General features: G+C 44.0%; 1 pseudogene; it reads left to right on the forward strand.

The window, feature by feature from the left end:
• Positions 1 to 276: 276 nt before the first annotated feature.
• LOC102812553 lies at positions 277 to 846 on the forward strand (annotated as a pseudogene).
• Positions 847 to 19,715: the final 18,869 nt, after the last annotated feature.

Genomic DNA, 19,715 nt, shown 5'->3' on the forward strand with positions numbered 1-19,715 from the left:
ACAGGTCCCCTGGTAACTTCAACAGCTCAAGCACCTTTAAAGGGCCACACACGCCAGCCACCACTATAAAATGTTCCCGGGGGCACCGCTGCACAAGGGGCATGGCTGAGCTGCCGAAAAAGGGCTGGCTCTTCCTGGGCAGCCTCCCACAGGCCTCTGGCTAGGGTCCCTTCCCAGGAACGAGGAAGAGGGTCAAGAAGGTGTAGTATTCGCTGGGTCCTCTCAAAGCAGCTCGGGCTGACAGCATCAACAACCACCAACTGACCCATCTTCTGCCAAGGCTCTGAAATGCCAACTGTGTCGAGGTCTGCACTTGATATCCAGGGTGGCACCTCACCTGTGAAGGAGGATGCCAATGAAGAGATGAACTCTCTGGCCTACCCTAACCTGGAAGTGAAGGATCCATTGCAAAACACTGGGGTGGCCTCCAATGGAACCAAGGGCTGTGTGCTCCTACGAGTTCTCTAGTGGGCTCTCCTACTGCCACCCCTCCCACTAGACCCCACCCTTCAACCTGCACCCTGCCTCACACTGACTGGCCAGCATGCAACAGCAGAAACTTAATAGTATCATGGGATGGCCATCAACTACTCCAAGCCAACCCAAGGAGGCTGAGCCCCTTCAAAACTGGGGCTTTGGGACTCAGGTAGGAGGGGCAGGATGACTCTCTCCTCTTGGTGACTAAAGCCCTGTTATCATCGCTTTTGAGCCAGTGGATGAAGCGATACTAATGCCACTGGGGATGGAACTGGACCGGGACCAAGCCAGTGAGCTCTGAGAGCTGTGGCTGGGGAGTATGAGTTTGACTTCACTGCAGACTTTCATCTAATTGCTGATGCCAAATAGCCCTTACTTTACTGATGGAACAGTAAAGCCACCAGTTGGGTTGTAAATAAAAGTAAAAGTAAAAGTTACTTACAAAGAGAAAAAAATAAATGGAAAGAATACAGAGAATTACTGAGTAGAAGGTATTGGTCGACATTCGGCCATTTCAGAAGGCAGCATATGACCAAAAAACCGATGGTATCCAAGGAGGAATTCCTAGCTGCACTGAAGACGTTAGTAGGAAACCACACTCCAGGAATGGACAGAATACCAATGTAAATGTTTCAACAAAGTGAGGCAGCACAGAAGCACTCACTGGCTACGCTGAGAAATTGGAAAGACAGTTAACTGGCCAGTCAAATGAAAGAAATCCATATTTGTGCCCACCAATTACAAAAAAAAAAAAAAAAAGGTGGCTCAACAGAATGTGGAAATTACGGAACACCATCATGTAAAGCAAATGCAAAATGTAAAGAAAGCAAAAATCCTCAAAACTGGACCAATAAACAACATCCTGACAACTGGAGAAAAGATTGATGTTGTCAAGTATTTTATTTTACTTGGATCTGCAACCAATGCTTATGGAAGCAGCAGCCAAGAAACCAAACATATTGCATTGGCAAATCTGTTGCAAAAGACCGCTTTAAAGTGTTAAAGAGCAAAGATGTCACTTTGAGAACTAAAGTGTGCCTAGCCCAAGTCATGCTATTTTCAAATGCCTCATATTTGTGTGAAAGCTGAACAATTAAAACGAAAGACCAAAACAGATTGATGGATTTGAATAGTGGTGTTGGCAAAGAATATTGAAAGTACCATGGACTGCCAGAAGAACAAACGGGTTATCTTGGAAGAAATACAGTCAGAAGTGAAGATGATGGGACTTTGTCTCACATACTTAGGACATGTTGTTGGAAGGGATCAGTCCCTGGAGAAGAACATCATGTTTGGTAAAACGGAGGGTCAGCGAGAAAGAGAAAGACTCCCAATGAGATGGACTGAAACAGTGGTAGCAACAACAGACTCAAACATAGCAACAGTTGTGAAGATGGCACAGGACCGCGTAGTGTTTCATTCTCTTGTGCATAAAATCGCTACGAATTGGAACCAAACTAATAGCACCTAATAGCAACAATAGATCCATGTAAAGTAGCAATACTGGTTACATTGTAAAGGGCCCTGGTTGTACAACAGTCACCCGCCCAGCTGTTAACCTGAAGGTGGGCAGTCTGAGCCCATTCAGCAGCCCCATGGTGACAAGACCCGGTAATTTGCTCCCATGAAGATTTCAGCCTAGGAGACCCCATGAGGCAGTTTAATTCTGTCCTATAAGGACATGATGACTCAAAATCCATTTGAGGGTACACACCATTGGTGTGGTGCTGTAGGATAAACTCTAGACTGCTAGCTACAAGGTCAGTGGTTCAAACCCACCAGCCACTCCTTCCCTATACAGGGTCGCTATGAGTCGGAACTGACTTGATGCCACTAAACCACCACCATCACCACCAACAACAACAACAATGGTAGTTTTCACTCGCAGTAGCCAGGTCACCTACAAAAGAAGCTGATTCTATGTTTGGAGGCAAGAAAAATCAGCATGAGTCAGAAAACCAAGCTGAAGAAAATTCTGGGTTAAAGACAACGGAGTCTGAGAACAAGTGACACCCTCTAGCCAGGTAATGCCAGTTTCCATATCACAAAGATCAGCGGCACAAATCCTTATACCACTCAACAAAGTTAATATTCTGTGTGCAAAAATACACCTGTAAGTGGAATTACAAAGCTGGTGGTCATTCAGAGGAATATTAATTAATGTTCTTGTTGTTAGATGTCATTGATCCGGTTCCAACTCTTAGTGGCTCTGTATTGGGTTTTCAAGCTGGTGGGCTTAACATAAATAGGTAAGTTTGGCATGTAGGAGTTCTGCTTTGTACTTGAAGTTCTGTATGTCTGTTTATAAAGCTGTCAATCTGTATACATTGAGAAAGGAAGACAATGTAACTGTGATTAAGTCAAAGACTCACCCAGAAAACACGGAGGTGTTGTTAGGTGCCATTAAGTTGGTACCAACTCATAGAGACCTTAAACACAACAGAACAAAACACTGCCCAATCCTGAGTCAACCTCACAATCATTTCTACGCTTGAGTTCATTGCTGCTGCCACTGTGCCAATCCATCTCATTAGGGGTCTTCCTCTATTTCACTGACCCTCCACTTTACCAAACATGATGTCCTTCTCCAGTGACTGGTCACTCCTGACAATACATCCAAAGTATGAGAGATGAAGTCTGGCCATCCTGGCTTCTAAGGAGCACTCTGGCAGTACTTCGTCCAACACAGATGTGTTTATTCTTCTGTCACTCCGAGGTAACTTTTAATATTTTCCTCCAACACCTTAACTTAACTGCATCAATTTTCTATGGTCTTCCTTATTCATCATCCAACTTTCACATGCATATGAGCTTATTGAAAATGTTGTTGTTATGTGCCGTGGAGTCGGTTCCGACTCATAGCGACCCTGGACAGGGTTTCCGAGGCTGTAAATCTTTACGGGAGCAGAAAATCTCATCTTTCTCCTGCGGAACAGCTGGTAGTTTCGAACTGCTGACTGTGAGGTTATAGGAACTAAAAAACCCCACAAAAGTAAAAATGTAGGGACTGGACCAAAACCAAGACGGGCAGATTAGGATTCATGGTTTCATAAATAACCAGGTAGCTTCAATAATTTGTGGTGCGTGGTAATGGATTAACCAAATGCCCAGGGGGGAGAGCTGATAGACTGTTCTATGACCCCACTCATTATAATGAAATCCTAATGAGGTTAATCATAAACGGAAGCAGAGCCTCATGTACCCAAGTACATAGGAGCAAAGATTCCAAGAACATGTCTAAAAGGCCATTGGCAAAGCAAATAAGCCTGGGCTGAAAGACCCCCGCCTGGGTGATGCCTGCTACCAACTGGGTCACCTTGCACAGGGGTGTGTCCTATCCCAGAATCTCAGGCCTGAAAACTGCAATCCTGGAAAAGTACAAAATAAGCTTTATGGATATAGTAAAATTGAATCAATAATTGTGAATTTTAGAGACTAGGTTTTAAGTATAGTCCAAATCCACTGTCAACAAGTCTAGTCAGACTCACTGCGACCCAACGTAGTTTTCCAAGGTTATAAATCATTACCCAAGCAGAATGCCTTGTCTGTATCCTGCGGAGTGGCTTAAGGGTTTGAACTCCCCACCTTGAGATTAGCAGTTTAATGCTTATCCTACATCACCACCAGTTCTTTTATTACGACTTATACCCACCCTGTAAAGGGGTTCCAAAACTTTGGAATCATTACAGGAACACCTTGGAGGGTTTGAACTGCCAACCTTGTACCAGCAGTCCAGCACTTATCCAGCAGAGCCACCAGGGCTCATGTTAGTTCTGACTCATAGTGACCCTGTATAGGGTTTCCAAGGAGCAGGTGGTGAGTTTGAACTGCCGACCTTGTGGTTCAAACTGACCTGTGGTCCAATGCTTTATCCCACAGTGCCGCACCAGAACTCCCAAGTGTGAAGAGTAAACTGTATTCCATAGAGCTTTCAAGGCTGTGACATTCAGGGGCAGGTTGCCAGAACTTTCTTCTGAGAGACCTCTGGAGGAGTTCAAACCACCAATCAGTCAGCAACTGAGCTCTTAACCTTTGTGCCACCAGACTCAGAGTCTCCCATTGAACAGGACAAGTTGACTAAGAGTATAAGTTTTTAAGGCAAGTTGGTTTGTAAGGTTCTAATTTTTTTTTTCCCAGTCAGCTGCAATTAGTGTTTTAAATAGTTTAGAAATGAGTTAATGGATTTCTAAGTGAAATAAATTGAGTTTAAACCAACTACAAGTTATTGTCACTGGGTGTGGATTCCAGGTAAAGTAGTCTAGCATTTTAACTATGGCATCACCAGGGTGTCTGTCTTCAAGAGAAAGTAACAGTCGAAATACCCAACGTCCAGCCGACCCTGGAGATACACAGATGCCCATGTCTTCATTGCTCTTTACAGACCAACATGCAGGAAATAGTTCTGAGGAGAGTCCAGCAGTGGGGGCTCCCAGGGGTCCGATCTCCCAGGACCTGACCCGACGGCACTTCACTACAACAACAACAACAATATCTATTGTTCAGTGGTTTTGCTTCCCTAGAAAACTGAGCCTAGGAGAGTAGCTGTTGTTAGGTGCCATTGAGTCAGTACCAACTCACAAGGACCCTCTGCACAACACAACAAAACACTGCCTGGTCCTACACCAACCTCACAATCACGGCTACACTTAAGCCCATTGCGGCGGCCACTATGCCAATCCATCTCGTTGGGAGTCTTCCTCTTTTTCTCTGACCCTCCACTTTACCAAACATGATATCCTTCTCCAGTGACTGGTCCCGCCTGATAATATATCCCAAGTATGAGAGACAAAGTGGCCATCCTGGCTTCCAAGGAGCAGGGCAGTAGAAAAATAAGATAATAAAAAATATTTCAAATCTTGTTTGCATGAAAATGAAATGTGCATTTATCTATCTGGAACTGAAGGGTTTGTGGGTGGACAACTTAATTTTATTAAATGGAATTGGTCAGGATCATCACTTTACGTAACTAGATGCATGTCTGTGGCTTTCTGAGAAAAGCAACTGGTTTCCGTGGGAAGCCTGGTCTGAACTGTTGTGATTAGACCTTGCAAATGACCCAACAGTCAATGGCTTTATACCAAACATCATTGATCACTATAGCTTCCATGCTTGGGGGTTGGCTGGTCTAGGCTGGTCTAGGCTGGTCTAGGCTGGTCTAGGCTGGTCACAGCTGGTCTAGGCTGGACTTGTTCATGCGCAGCTTGGAAGGGGACAGTACCGTAGCCTGGGTTTGGCTGGGGCAGTTCAGCTGGAGCAGCCAGGCTTCCTGTGGCTTTCATCTGGGACAGGAAGTTAGTTAGCCTGGGCATGTCCTTCCCTAGTGATGGCAGAAACACAAAAAAGCAAGTAGGCATGTCAAATATCTTTTCCACATCTCCCCTAAGTTTCCAAGGGCCAAAGCAAGTCTCATGACCAAATGCAGACTCTGCGGGCAAGGAAATAGAACCTATTTCCTGATGAGAGAAGATAAAAAGTCATATGACAAAGTGTGGACACACTCTTCACTCCTTGGTATGGTTAGTTTCCAAAGACCAGGTTGTTAAGCGAGAAATTGGTGTTATGAATAACAGAGGAAGACCACATCCGATCACAAAATGGAGATCAAATCATTAGATAATTGTCAGATGCCATCACTATATATTTGCCAAATTGCAGCTTTATGATACTATCAGATCACATCATTCCACAATTGCCCAATCACTGAGAAGCAAGGCTCAGCCAGGTTGACACACCTGAACCGTGGCAGCCAGTGTTCTCCTCCCAGGCTGATGCTCACTACTGCCAGACACACATCATCAATGCACAAAACATTCACAGAGGCAACTCGCTACTATTGTAAATGCAGGATCCTGGGTAACACAATGGTCGGTAAGCGAGGAGCAGAGTGGCAGTAAGTGAGGAGCAGAATGCAGAATCCAGCAGCTTACACCCTGTAGCACACACGGCATCACATACCTGCAGAACAGTACTGACAGGCAGGGTTGCCCCAAGAACACGCCTCCAAACATTTGGCTGAACAAACAAGAAGGAGACTTGTCAGAAGAACTTGGAGTTCCTCATCATTCCTTAACTTCTGTTTCCAGCACCTATGTGCCTGTGTCCTATTTGTTTGTTTTTTTATAACACACCTCTCCTAAGTGATTAGGTTTAGAGACCCACCCCATTCCAGTATGACCTCATCCACAAAATAAAACTCCCATTTCGCAGCAGTGTCATCTTTACAGGTGGGAGGTTAGGGCTACGGCATATATTTGGGGCCATATTTCAATCCAGAATGGTTTGATGAGGTAACTCCTCTCTGGAATTCAACCAGCTCCCCATTCTAACATCGTAGTGGCCATACTACTAGACCCCAGAATTTGGAAAGCTACGCAGGAGTCTCGTGATTACAGCCTTTGAAGCTGTTGTTGTTAGTTGCTACTGTTGTTTGCTTTATCAGTGTTTTCATTTTCTCCACCCTGCCTTCTTCACATTTTGATAGTGTTTATGTCCCTTAAAGTAGACTGCTCTCCGGCAAAGTGGAAATACCAGAGGGACCAATAAACCAGACCTCCAGACCTGTTGTGTGGTCCTTACACTTGTTAGGGAGGAAGAGAGAAGAAAAGTCTGGTGGGGAAATGAGTTGTGCAGGGAAGGAAACCCAAGAATGTTGGAGGCGAAAGCAGCCTGCACGCTCCACATCTCCAGAAGGAGCAACATAGCAGGTCAGACATCCCCGGAGACAAGGTACAAGCACAGCTAGCAGAATTACTGACCAGTGTCAGCTGACATTCATCCATGTCAACATTTCACATGACTCTTGCATTTTTAAAATGCATTTGGCATGGAAGCTACAGGGTCTCCCAGGCACACGATCCACCCCTCATCCCTTCCTACCAGACCTGTGTTTGTAGCAGGAGACACTGATCTCATCTGATGATCCTTAGCTCCTACTGCAGTGCCTGGAATATCCTGGGCACTCAGGAAACATTGGTTGTGAGAAGGAGAAGATGGAAGTACAAATATCTCCATTTTCCACTGGTAGCACTTCCTCTGGGAGCAAGATCCTCAGAGTCCTGTATTGTGTTTCTTCAGTGTGGATGCGGGAATCTCTACAGTTGTTCTCATGATAGCTTTAAACACAGAGTCTTGATGGTACAATGACTCTGTGTTTTCCGGGTGCCGTCCAGTTGGCTCTGACTCATCACTCTGTCCTACCAAACAAAACACTGTCCAGCCCTGCACGCTCCCTCATGACAGTGAGCGTGTTGCAGCCACTGTGAGTTGCCCACTTGATTGATGACCCGCTATGTTTCTAAGAATGATGTCCTTCTCCAGGGACTGCTCCTTCCTGATTAATGTCCAAAGTGCATGAGACAAAGTCTTGCCATTCTCCCTGCTAAGAAGCATCCTGGCTGAACTTCTTCCAAGACATACTTGTTCATTCTTCTGACCATCCATGGTACAGTCAAAATTCTTCACCAACATCACAATGTAAAGGCATGAAGTCTTGGTCTTCCTTATTCATTATCTAGCTTTCACATGCATTTGAGGTGATTGAAAATATCATGGGTCGGGTCAGATACACCTTTGTCCATAAAAGATTTTAAATCAAGACCCCTCATTTTAAAAGATGGGGAAACTGAAGTGTTGAAAAATTGAACATATTCACCAGGTGGTGGTGTGCCAGTTCCGACTCATAGTGACCTTGATTAGGATTTCTAAGGCTATAAATCTTTACAGAAGCAGAAAGCCTCATCTTTCTCCCTTGGAGCAGCTGTTAGATTAGAACTGCTGATATTTGTGGTTAGCAGTCCAGCTCATAGCCAACTATGCTAACAGGGTTCCTCCCTTTATCTTAAGCAACTTTAAAGGCATTGGAATGTTTTGTTTTGTTTTTCTGGCATTAAGTGAGGACATGAGAATTGATTCTTAAATATCTGAAGGGTTAGCATATGAAAAAGAATTTCCTGAGACCAGAACTGTCCAAAGAGGAAACAGGAACCTCTAGAAGCGGGTTGTGACACTCGATCAAGCACTGGAAATGGTCAAGTACAAACTGGGTGGTGATTTGGGGGAGGGAAGCATCAGAGTGGAGGTGGGGATGAAGGCTAGGATAAGAAAGACGGAAAATACCAAGTGTTGAGAGGATGCAGAGCAAATGGAAATCTCAGATACTGCTAGTGGAAGAGTTTGGGAACCTGTTTGACAGTGTTTAATAAGGTTAAACTTTCATATAAACTATGATCTAAAAATTCCACTCTTAGTAATACACTCAACAGAAGTGGTTCTGTAGCATTTAGCCAAAGACACATACACAAGGACGTTCATGGTAAAAGCTCACATTCTGCAAATTGGAAACTGCTCAGCAGCTCAGTTACAGCCACATGAATACACAACTTTCAGTTATTTGTTATTAGTTATTCTTTTGATACAGAAAGCATCCAAAGAAGATGGAAGGAATACAGAGTCACTGTACCAAAACAAATGGTCACTGTTCAACCATGTCAAGAGGCAGCATATGATCAAGAACTAGTGGAATACTAAAGGAAGAAGTTCAAGGTGCAATGATGGCATTGGCAAAGAACAAGACTCCAGAAACTGATGGAATACAGTGAAAACCTTTCAGCAAACTGAGGCAACACTGGAGGCACTCACTTATCTATGCAAAAAATTTGGAAGACAACTTCTTGGACAACTGATTGGACAAGATCCACATTTGTGCCCGTTCCAAGGAAAGGTGACCTAGGGGAAGGGAAAAATCATTGGACAGTATCATTAATATCAAGTAAATTGTGCTAAAGATGGTTTTTTAATGGCTTCAGGAGTGGAATGACAGAGAACTGCCCGAGATTCAAGCTGAATTCAGACGAGAATGTAGAATGAGGGATATCACTGCTGACATCAGATGGATCTTGGCTGAAAGCAGAGAATACCAGAAAGATGTTTATCTGTGCTTTATTGACTACACAAAGACTTTCAATTGTGTGAATCATGACAAACTATGGACAACATTGTAGATTATAAGTATTCTGGAACACTTAATTGTACTCCTGAGAAACCTGTACATAGACCAAGATACAGTTGTTCAAACAGAACAAGGAAATGCTGAATGGTTTAAAATTAGGAAAGGTGTGCCCCAGGGTTGTATTTTTTCACCATTCAATCCTATAAACTATGCTGAGCACATAATCTGAGAAACCGGTTTATATGAAGAAGAATGTGCCTTTGGGATTGGAGGAAGACATATTAACAACCTGCGCTATGCAGATGATATAACCTTGCTTACTGAAAGTGAAGAGAACTTCAAATACTTACTGATGAAGATCAAAGATCACAACCTGCAATGTGGTTTGCACTTCAATGTAATGAAAACAAATATCCTTAGCACTGGAGAAATAAATAACATCATGATAAATAGAGAAAAGATTGAAGTTGTCGCATTTTGCTTGGATCCATCATCAACACTCAATGGAAGCAGAGTCAAGAAATCAAATGATGTATTGCATTACGTAGATATGCTGTACAAGACCTTTTTAAAGAGCAAAAATGTCAGTTAGAGGACTGAAGTGCTCCTAACACAAGCCATGGTTATTTTTAATAGCCTCATATGCGTGTGAAAATTGGATGGTGAATAAGGAAGACCTTAGAAGAACTGATGCATTTGAATTATGGTGTTGGAGGAGAATATTAAAGGTACCATGGACTGCCAGATGAACAAATAAATCTGTGTTGGAAGAAGTACAACTAGAATTCTCCTTAGAAGCCAAGATGGCCTCACCTCATCTTTCATACCTTGGACATATCATCAAGAGGAACCAGTCCCTGGAGAAGGACATTATGCTTGGCAAAACGGAGGAGCATTGAAAAAGAGAATATGGATTGGCACAGTGGCCGCAGCAATGGGCTCAAGTGTGACAGCAATTATGAGGATGATGCAGACAGGGCGCTATTTTGTTCTGCTGTACATAGGGTCACTATGAATCAGAACCAACTCAACAGCACCTAACAACAACAATGACAACAGCCTGGTGTGGCGCTGTAGGACAAACACTGGAATATTAACCACAGAGTTATTGCTCGAACCCTAGACAGGGTCACTATGAGTTGAAACTGACTTGATGGCACTTAACAATAACAGTATGTTCACACAATTGGGATAGAAAACATCAGAGATCCTGTTTTAAAGGCCCAGAACACATAGTCTCCATTGTTATTGTTAGGTTATTTGCTGCCAAGTTGGATCTGACTCATAGCACCCTCACGTAAAAGAGAGCAACATTGCTCAGTCCTGCAACATCCTCATGGCTCTTGATGTGCTTGAGCCCTTTGCTGGGGCTGTTGGACCAACCCATCTCATTGAGAGTCCCCTTCTTTCTGTTGACCCTCCACATTACTAAACATGATGCCCTTTTTTAAGCTATTAGTCTCTCTTGATGACACGTCCAAAGTGAGTGAGCTGACCTCTCACCATCTTCACTTCTAAGAAGCATCTTGGTTGTATTTCTTCTAAGACTGATCAGTTCATTCTTGAGACAAGCCACAAGATAGTCACTGTGTCCCACCATCAACTTGTGTTCTGTCTTCCTGTTTCATTCAGAGCTTCTAGACTAAGAAGAACAGCCAGGTAATTAGCCAATGAAAATCTTTAAGGTCTCCATTGCACTTGTTCAATTCTGTCACCATCCCATGAAAACAGACAAAGACCACACAGAAGCTAATAGGTATGGCTGTGTTTGGAAACCAAACCTTTATTTAAAAAGCAGACAGAAAATCAAATTTGGTCCTGAGAGTGTAGAGTTTGCCAGTCCCTGCAATAGAGAAAGTACCACCTCACAGCACATGCAACATTATGGCAGCATCTCACAAATACAAGGCTGAAAACTTGAAAGAAGGCAACCCCAAGAATAGGTCCTGCAGACTTCCAGTGCAGTAAAGTGTAACAACAGGCAGAGCTCCTAACTCAGGTGTTAATATCAGGGTAGTGGTTACCCCCTTGACTGGAAGGGAACATAAAGGGGCTGTTGAAGTGCTGTTTATTAGCTGAGGTCCTGAGTACATCACATGCTCAATTTCTAAAAAACCACTGAGGTGCACAGTGTTGATATGTGTCTTTCTGAGTGTATTTTAACAGCTTTTCAATCAAAAGTTAAAAAATACATGCAGGGGAGCTATTGGCCTGTGAGTGAGTTCATGACTCAATAACCAGACCCAGGTTCACATGACAAGATAACGTAAAAATGGGGCTGAAATCCAGGTTGTCAACTTCCAGAATGAGAAAGAATGGATTCCTAGTGAGTGTTACCTGCTTGCAGTGTTTGTACCCTTTAGAACGCTCACAGGGTCATATGTGCAGAACAGAGAACAGGGTACAGAGAGGTACTGGGTGGTATTCAAACTCAAGTTTTTCTGTTTGTCTGATGCCAATCCCCTGGGAAACTGCTTTCTAGGGCTTTAAATGCAAATATGCTATTTCTTATGTGACAACTGCAATATGTATAAAAATAAACCATAAGTCCCCACTAAGAAATATCATCCATTTATTACTGCTGGCAGCCAGGGCTGCTACATCTTATTAGAGGAGCTTTGTCTCTGCAAGTACTGCCCACAGGCACAGTTGGAACAGGACCATTGGTCTCTGTGGGCATGCTCTCCCAGAAGCAAGCAGGGGGAGGAGACAGGGTGACAACTAGAGGAGATGCTGGGCTCAGTAGGGTCCACAGCAGGAGGAGGTCAAGAAGGCAGGTCCAGTGAGGGGGACAATGCTGGCCAGTCCTGAGGGGAACTGGACGCCATGCTCCTTCAGAAGCCTATTGGTTCTTTCTTATGTTAGACTCTGCCTCTGTTATGGAATTGAATTGGGTTCCCTAAAGAGAGATGTGAATGGGACCTTGATTGATCATACTCTTTGAAGAGGTGATCCATTCAACATATCGTACTGGATTAATGTGGGTCCCAAACCCTTGTGAGTGTCACCTGACACAAGTACATCTGGTTTTATTTCACTTCACTTGATTGTGCTTTCCAGATAGTGCACTATTGTTTTAACAAATGGAAGGTTTGCAATAACCCTGTATCCACCAAGTCTATGTGCACGTCATTTACCGAACAGCCTGCACTCATTTCATGTCTCTGTGCCACGTTTTGGTCATTCTAATAATATTTTAAGCTTTTACTTCACTCTGTTGAATGCCTAGCACATTACAGTGTAGTGTAAAATTGACTTTTATATGCACTGGGACACAAAAAACTTTATGTGACTAGCTTTATTGTGATATTCACTTTATTGTGGTGGTCTTGAACCAAATCCTCAATGTCTCCAACATGGGTGGACATGGACGCAGAAATGGAGGGAGATCAGAGACATGTGAAGGTATGTCTAAAAGTCAAGGAACATCCCAGGTGACCAGAAGTTAACAGTTCCTGTACTTGCTGTTTTGGGGTACTGTTGAGTCAATTCTAACTCATAGTGGGCTCACCCCACAGGGAACCCATGTGACAGAGTAAATTGCTCAATAGGGTTTCCTAGGCTGTAATCTTTATGGGACAGATAGTTAGCTCTGTTCACTCATGCAGGCACTGTTAGGTTCAAAGCACTGGCTGTTTGGTTAGCAGCTGAGTGATTAACATTATGCCACCAGAATTTCTTTTCCCCTACTAGAATATTTCTGTTTTCTATTTGCTTCTTGTCACTGGGGGTCTTCAATCCATGTGACTTCCAGGAGCACCATCTACTTGAGGAATGTCTCCTGCTCATGGAACATCTCCCCTCCCCGCCTGTCTGGGCCTGCCTAGTTTACAGGACAAACGTCATCCTGTCCACCCCAACTCCTTGCAGATCTTCTTATTGCAGGGTTCAGACCAAGAGGTTTGATGACAAGACACCAACTTTACAAACAGTAGGTCTGTGGGAGGCTTTTTCAAAATAAGAACACTGCATGAAAACCTTCAGAGGGGGGACGGTGGTGAAGTACCCAGGCCACCTCCACCTCTGCTGTAGAGGTCACTCTTAGAGGCCAATTTCAGTGTCCTGCTTGGAGAACTCAGCACTCCACCCAAGGCCTTCTCTCTGCCACAGGCTCCTCCCACTTCCTCAGGACCCTCCCACTTCCCTAAGACCCACCCTCCTCCAAAGCCCCTCCCACTCCCCAGGCCCCTTGCCCTTCTATCCCAGGCTCCTCCCTTCTCTGCAGGCCACTCCCACCACCCAGGTCCCTCTTTCCTCTCCAGAGCCATCATCTTCCATCCAAAATTGGGCTTTTTGTCACTATTTTAAGGTTAAACAAAGTTCTTTGAATAATTGATGGGACATAAAGTGAAATCTGTCTCCCTTCCTGCCTAGTGTGAAACCCACTTGGAAGCCAGTCCAGGAAGGACAGTCCCATGGACCCCTATGTGTTTGCAACACTACCATCTATTAGACATGAACGTTATAAAGCTCACGGGAGAAACACCCACAGGAACTTAATTTGCTGATGGGGCACAACTCAAAATGAAGATAAACAGCTGTAAACATCCATTGAAAATCAGAGAATGGAATTTACGAAGTATGAATCTGGGAAAATTGGGAGTTGTCAAAAATGAAATGGAACACAGAAACATCGATATCTTAGGCATTAGTGAGCTGAAATGGACTGGGTATTGGCCATTTTGAATCTGATGACCGCATGGTTTACTATGCCAAAAATGATAAATTGAAGAGGAATGGTGTTACATTCATTGCCAAAAAGAACATATCCAGATCAGTCATGAGGTACAATGCTATAAGTGATAGGATAATATCCATGCACCTACAGGGAAGACCAGTTAATACCACTATTATTCAAATTTACACACCAACCACTAAAGCCAGTGAGGATGAAATAGAAGTTTACCAACTTCTTCAATCTGAAATTGATCAAACATGCAATTAGACTGTATTAATCATTACTGGTGATTGGAATGCAAAGGCTGGGAACAAAGAGGAAGGATCAGTAGTTGGAAAATATGGCCTTGGTGATAGAAATGATGCTGGAGAACACATGCAGAATTCTGCAAAATTGACGATTTGTTCATTTCAAATACCTTCTTTAGACAGCATAAGAGACTACTACACACATGGACCTTACCAGATGGAATACATAGAAATCAAATTAACTACATGTGCAGAAAGAGACGATGGAAAAGCTCCATATCATCAGTGGAAACAAGGCCAGGGGCAGACTGTGGAACAGACCATCAATTACTCATATGCAAATTCAAACTGAAGCTGAAGAAAATTAAAACAAGTCCACGAGAGCCAAAATATGACCTTGAATATATCCCACCTGAATTTAGAGATCATGTGAAGATCCCCAATAAGATGGATTGGCCAAGTGGCAGCATCAGTGACCTTAAGCATGGCAACAGTAGAGAGGCTGGCCCAGGATCGGGCAGTGTTTCATTCTGCTGTGCATTGGGTCACTATGAGTCGGTACTGACTCGATGGCACCTAACAACAACATCTATTAGAAGACTAGAGACTACTGTCATTGTCATTACTTCACCTTGCCAACCAGGAGTACCGGGTAGGCTAAATGGTCAAGTGCCCTAGACTACTAGCTGAAAGGTTGTGGTCAGATCCAGTGAGTGTGCTTTGGAAAAACGACCTGGTGATTTGCTTCCCAATAAGGAGTCATTGAAACCCCTCCAGAACACAGTTCTATCCTGACACGCATGGAATTGTCATGAGCTGGAATGAACCCAGTTTGCCATTATTTCACCTTGTCATCAGTCAGGGGGAAAAAATGTATCAAGTACCTGCAGTCAATGGTGTGTGTAGCACACAGAATGTGTGTGGCATATGTTGTGTGTGTGTGGTATATAGCGTGCAAGGTTGGCAGTTCAAACCCACCAATCACTCCACAGAAACCCTATACAGGGTTGCTGTGAGTCAGAACTGACTTGATGACACTTAACAACAACACATCATATGCATGCTATGTGGTGTGTATTGTATGTTGCATATATTGTGTGGTGTATGGTGTGTGTGACTGTGTGTGCACATACATGTTCATGATACAAGGTAAATGAGAGTAAGGAATGAAGAGGAAGTTGCAGGCAGCTGAAATCAGAGGAAAAGAATCCATGGTGTGGAACTGGAGTTCATGTTCATTTAAGGTCTGAAGCTCTGTGACCTAAAGCAGGTGCAGCCCTCCTCTGAGCCTTAGTATCTTGATCATTAAAATGAGGATAAAATCGATCTCACCCTGAGGTGTTATGAGGATGGGTTTCGGGTGTTCCTTCGCCTTGCGTGAGATACAGAGGTAAATGATAACCCATCTGTCTTTATGGGGCTCACATGGTAGGTACAAGATTCTGAGAAAAGTATAGAAGCAGATTCTTACAAAACAGTGGTGAGGAAGAAGGCCTAGGGTCTTAGAGACCACCTTTAAATGCTGTCAATGCCCTGTTATTCCAGCAAAACCCAAATCCAAACCCATCTGCCATCGAGTCCAATTCAATTGAAGGTCATCCCACAAGTCACAGAAGAGAGAACTGCTCCATAGGGTTTTCTTGGCTCCTGGTGTGGCAGGAGAAAGCACTGGACCACATGGTCAGGAGAAACCACAAATCCGGTGGTTCAAATTCACCAGCAGCTTCTTGGAAACCCTACACAAGGTCGCTATGAGTCGGAACTAACTCAATGGCACTTAACAACAACTCAAAGTGTAGGAGTCTGGATGTGACACGGTGGGATAAAGACTGGACCGCAAAATTGATTTGAACCACAAGTAAAGCTTGTTCAAACTCACCAGCTGCTCTTCAGAAACCCTGTACAGAGTCAGAACTGACTCTACGCACTTCATAATAACACCACTCACAGTGTACAGAGTACTGGTGTGGAAATGTAATATAAACACTGGACTGCTAATCACAAGATTGGCGGTTCAAACCCACCAGTTCTCCTCGGAAACCCTAGACAAGGTCAACTATGATTTGGAACTGACTCGATGGCACTTAACAATAACAACAAATCAAAGTGTAGGGAGCTCAATGGTTCTATAGGATAATCACTGGACTGCGAACCACACGGTCAGAGGTTCGAATCCACCAGCCAGACACTCCACGGGAGAAAGCTGAGGCTTTCTGCTTCCACAGATTTTAAAAGCCTTGGAAACCCTAGACAGGTGATCATGAGTCAGAACTGAATAGACAGCACTTAACAACAACAACAACAACTCACAGTGTAGAAGCCCCAAGGGTGCAATTGTTAAGTATTCGCTACTAACTAAAAAGTTAGTGGTTCAAACACATCCAGTATCTCCTCAGTAGAAAAATGAAACAATCTGCTTCCATAAAGATTAGAAAAATCAAACGTGCTGCCATCGAACTGATTCTGACTGTCAGTGGTCTGCGGCTACAGTCCAGGGCTTCTCCTTCAGCAACACGAGGCCTCCTTAGTAGCTACAGTTATACTCTGTTCCATGAACTACTATGACTTGAAAGTGACTTGATGGCACCTAACAACAACAAAACTCAACATGTGGCTCTTGAGCTGGGGGAGGTCTGTGCATGATTTGTTGGTCCTGGTTCAGTGACAAAAAGTAAGAGCGAGCATCAGTCTACAACAGATTAGAAGTGAGATAAAACAGGACAATCCTTTCTTACAGAAAGTTTGAGAAGGACGAGTTTAGAACAGCGAGTTCCCTCTTGAACTACATTCTTCTGTTTGTCTTGTCCACAAGCTGAATAATCGGAGCTTTGTCTGAATCTTCTGGAGTGCTGGTCAGCCGCGAGGAAGAACAAAGCCCACAGCTTTCACATGGGATGCAGCCTCAGGTCCCGGAACCATGGGATATCCTGACCTTTGGAAAGACCTCGGCTTCCAACTTTCCAAGTACTCAACTCAAGTGCTTGCTAAGCCCAGGAGAGGGTCAGGGAGCCACTTTGTTAATGACCCTTGCTTGGCCCAGGGAACCAACAAACCCCAGGAAGCCAATTAGCAAAACAGTTTCTGGGAGTCCTGGGGACAAATAACACCAGATGAAAGAGGTTTCAGAGTTTTATCTACCAGATCTAACTTATTAACATGAGACTTTGAACAGGTTTCTAAGAATAGGATAGGAAGTCATGAAACTCAATATACAATCTCCCATCCCCACTCCAACCACTAGGTGCTCATGAAAGGTTTTAATTGAATAAATGAAAAACAAATGATCATTTTAAAACAATGAACCAAGGGTCTTTTCTCATCAGAATTCAAATAGTCCCAAGAATTCTCCCCCACCTCTTCCAAAATGCAACCACCTCCTACCTGTCCAACTCCCACTTCCTGTCTCTCCTGACTCCTCATGGCCAAGTTCTTGGAGGAGTGTTCTGCAGTCTGTCTGCACTTCCTCCTCTCCCGTTTATCCTCAGATCACCTCTCCCTGGCTGCCCTGGACTCCACTGGACATGCTCTGACCAAGATCTCCAACAACCTTCTTGGCCATCAAATCAAATAAACACTTGCAGAGTCTGGATCCAAGTGTCCTTCTTTGCAGTGTCTACTGCTATTGATCACTCCCGTGTTCCCTAAATACTCTCATCGCTGCCCTGTCTCCTTCCTACTCTCTGGACTGATCCACCTCAGTCAGAGTTGCTGGTCTGTTTTTCTCCTGCCTGTTTCTGAAACACCCATGCTTTCCAGAAGTCTTTACTATGGCTTCTGTTCCCAGCATGCTCTTCCTGAGTGATGGAAACTTGATCATGGATTCCATTGGCATCTTTATGGCGAAAGTGCCTGTACTCCTCTCCTGAGGCTGCTGTGAAAAATCAGCACACACTTAGTGGTTTAACAACCACAGAAATGCATCCTCTGTACCCACTGCCACTGACCCAATTCTGTCTCTTAGTGACCCTATCGGATATAGGATAGGGTAGAAATGCCCCCAGAGGGTTTTCAAGGCTATAAATCTTGACAGAAGCAGTTTGCCACATCTTTCTCCCGTGGAGCAGCAGCTGGTAGGCTCAAACTGCTGACCTTTTGGTTAGCAGCCAAGCACTTAAACGACTGTGCCATTAGGGCTCCTTCCTCTCTCACTGTTGTTGTTGTTAGGTGTCATCAAGTCGGTACCGACCCATAGCGACCTTATGCACAGCAGAACGAAACCGTACTGGAGATTAAAATTCCCCAGTCCAGTAGAGCTATGCTCCCTCCAGAGTCTCTAGAGGGGAATCCTTTCCTGGCTTCTTCTAGCTTCCAGGGGTGACATTCGTTGGCTTGTAGTAGTCACTGTGTTCCTTCCTCACATTATGTTCTCTCTGCATCCATGTTAGCCTCTCTTAATCAGACCCATGTGATGGTATTTAGGGCCAATTTGGATAACCCTGGGTAATAATAATCTCACATCTCAAGACCCTTAATTATATCTACAAAGATCAGTTTTTCAAATACAGTCACATTTACAAGTTTTGGTGAATAGGAGTTGATATCTTTGGGCGGCCATTATCCAACCTACTAAAAACCAGTTACCACTGAGCCGATGCAAATTCATGGTGACCACTTACTCCTTAAAGAGCTCTGGTAGCATAGTGGTTACAAATCAGGTTGAGAACCTCAAGGTCAGCAGTTCGAAACTACCAGCGGTTCCATGGAAGAAGAGGTTTTTCTGCTCCCATAAAGATTTACAGCCTCAGAAGTCCTATGCAGGGTCGCTATGAATTGGAACTGACTCTATGGCACATACCCACCTCCACCACTTACTCCTTAAATCCATGTCCCAGTGCCTTTTTAGGCCTAGAAATATCATCTTCCCTGCTTGGCTGTCCTGCAGGCACCTCAACTGAACACACCCAGAATACAATTTATAATCCACTCCAGTCTTCTCAGTCTGTGGAACCCATATCTGTTGAATGGCAACACCATCCCACTGGGTACTCCAAAAAGAAGTAGTGATGTCACCCTTTTCTCAGTCTCACCAGCCCTTCAACAAATCAGAACGTTCTTTACAGACTTCCTCCTAAAAATTCAATCCACCAATTTCTCCCCACTCTCCCGCCAACTTCCAAATCACCATCATTCTTCTCTTGAACCACCGGGGCAAAGTCTTCACTGGCCTCCCTGCTTCCAATCTTGCTGTACCCAATCCAGTCTCCTGTTTCCAACGAGGATACTGTTTTTGAGAAACAGCATGTGTCATACTTGATGTTTAAGGAAGGAGAACGTGTTTGTAAAATTTAATCTTCCAGAACCCTCTATGTCAACCAGCTAAGAGCACAGGTAGGAGGACTAGCCCAAGGGGCTTCTCAGATGAACC

The sequence above is a fragment of the Chrysochloris asiatica genome, unplaced genomic scaffold (genome assembly GCF_000296735.1).
Source record: "Chrysochloris asiatica unplaced genomic scaffold, ChrAsi1.0 scaffold00001, whole genome shotgun sequence".
NCBI classification, from domain to species: domain Eukaryota; kingdom Metazoa; phylum Chordata; class Mammalia; order Afrosoricida; family Chrysochloridae; genus Chrysochloris; species Chrysochloris asiatica.